Raw genomic sequence first — 2,715 nt, 5'->3', positions numbered from 1 at the left:
GCTGGTCTTGAACTCACTATGTAGCCCACAGAATCCTCAACTCACAGCAATCCTGCTGCTTCAGACTCCTGAACCCTAGGATTACAGGCATGCGCCACCATACCTGGCTTGTCTAGAAATCTCAGAAGTGAGCAACAAGTCATAATTATTTAGGGAATACAGTAGTTAAAGAAAAAAAGCTAAAATATTAATTTCTTAGAAACTATTATCAAATTTATTTGCATATATTTGATTATGATTTTATTGTATATTGTAAGATATCCTGTATATTATGTATGAAGATTTTTATTGTATACTATATTCCAAAATATCCTATATCTAATAGAAATGCTTCCACATTTGATGTCCCAAGAACAAAAAACATTGTATTTTATTTATTTATTTGTTTATTTATTTTGGTACCAGGGATCAAACTGGGGTTCTTGTGCTTGCGCAGCAGGCGGCAAAACCACTGAGCTAAATCCCCAGCCCCATTGTATTTATTTTCAGTCCAACTTGGCTCTTATTTTTATTAGCTATTTTAAGAAGTTGAAATTGAGCCAGGCATGGTGACACATGCCTGTAATTGTAGCACTCGGGAGGCTGAGGCAGGAGGATTGCCACAAGTTCAAGGCCAGCCTGGGCTGCATAGTGAGTTCAAGGCCAGCCTGAACTATACAGCAAGACCCTGTCTCAAACTTCCGCCTCTTCACAAAAAAAGTAATTAAAGTTGAACATGGTGGTGTACACCTTTAATCCCAGCATGCTTGGAGGCTGAGGCAAGAGCACTATGAGTTTGAGCCCAGCCTGAAAAACGTAGTAATTTAGTAAGACCGTGTCTCAAGTTAAAAAATAAAAAGGACCAGGAATGTAACTCACTGTGGAGGCACTGGTTCACTCCTCAAGTAGCACAAAACAACAGAAAAAGAAAAAGAGAAAGAAGACAAGGACAGAGAGGAGAGAGTAGCTTCTTCAGTTAAATCTTCTATTTCATTTTGTTTTTTTTTGTTTTGTTTGCACTAGTGATGCAGGAAATACCAGAGATGAAATATGAAATATTATATCTCCCAACCATTAGATGTCTAATGCAGTGAGCTTTTGTTATTTAAAAATCAAAGACTGAATTCTAAGAACAATGGAGGTTAAGAGTAGGAAGATATTTATTGATAGGATAGGAGAGGCAGGAGGGGTCCCAAATGGGTAGCCGGGGACCCCACTCTTCAGGGGAGTTTTATGGAGTAAAACCCACATGGGTACAAAGTGGGCCACAGCCACAATCAACCAATAAGGTGACAAGTGTAGTCACTTAGATAATAGTGGTCTAATTGGGAAACAAGTCTTACAACAAGTGTGGATGGAAAGAACAAAGAGTTCTTCTAGGAAATGGTGGGTCCAGAAGTTCTGCTCACCCACTGGATGGCTGATGTCTAGCTATACTTCATTCTGCCCAGTGTTTGCCCTTTGAGGAAGTAGGCAGGTCTGGTCATCTTGTCTTTATCCTGAGGCCTGATCTCCAAGAGCTGTGTCTCTGCCCACAGCTGTGATGTGTTTCACCTTTGTCCTGACTCTCTTGAGGACCCAGCCCTATCTGACTGCCTGCAAATTTTTTTTTTTTTTTGGTACCGGGGATGGAACTCGGGTCCTTGCACTTGTGAGGCAGGCGGCGCAACCACTGAGCTAAATCTCCAGCCCTGTAATATTTCTACCTAACTCAGCTGTCTATAATACTGGTGGGGAATGAACCAGGGCCTTTGCACTGAACTACATCCCCAGGCTTTTTTATTTTTTATTTTGAGACAGGGTCAGCAAATGTGCTGAGGCTGGGCTCAAACTTGTGATCCTCCAGCCTCAGTCTCCCAGAGTGCTGAGATTACAGGTGTGTGCCAGTACACATGGCTCCTCCACCCCATTTATAATAGTCATACTATCTTTATAAGTAGTAACTCTTTTTTTTTTGGTACCGGAAATCAAACTCGGGTCCTTGCGCTTGCAAGGCGGGCAGTGGAACCACTGAGCTAAATTCCCAGCTGTTACTATCTTTATTATAGTTGAAATCTTTATAATTTAAAACAAGATACTTAAACTTGTTTCTCTTTTAGCTTTATATCTGCTGTTGACTCCCAAGTACGTAAAATGAAGCTATTACCATGTCCTTTCTTCCTTCTCTCTTTCCCTTCATGCAATCTCAGTCAGCTTCACTTTCAATTTCTGTCTTTTCATTTCATAACAAGGTTAATGACAACTGCACCCTGTTCTGTAACTAAAAATAAATATTCTGTGTTTTGTCTATAACTGATTTGAACCTTTGAACAACAATAAGCAAAATGTTTGCTTTATTATCACTGTGCAAATATTACTCAGTGTAGACACAGCAGCTATACCAGGCCATTTTCTCCTTTGTGGTCATAAACAGAATGGTACTTCCTTTAAATTTTACCAGCTACTCAGAATCAAGCTAGATTTTACTTTGCTTCATATCAAAACCATGACTTTCTTGTGAATTTGGAAGTTTTTCAATAAATTCCAGCTGCCCTTTTTTTTCCTACCGAAAAGAAGAAACATGTGTCTCCTTTATATCCTTCCTCTACAGAATTAAGTGCATTCCATTTTCATTCTCAAATACCTGCTTTTTGGTGTAAACTGACTTACAGGTCTGCTGCATCTTGGTATTGTTTGTCACTGACTGGTTTTTGTGTTTCTTTTTTTTGTTGTTTTTGTGTTTCTTAAATTCCATGT

Source organism: Heterocephalus glaber, unplaced genomic scaffold (assembly GCF_053883595.1).
Source record: "Heterocephalus glaber isolate CG9 unplaced genomic scaffold, H.glaber_assembly_v1.0 deba00001457, whole genome shotgun sequence".
In the NCBI taxonomy this organism is placed as follows: domain Eukaryota; kingdom Metazoa; phylum Chordata; class Mammalia; order Rodentia; family Bathyergidae; genus Heterocephalus; species Heterocephalus glaber.
The sequence above is the reverse complement of the archived record's forward strand: the minus strand, read 5'-3'. Positions refer to the sequence as shown.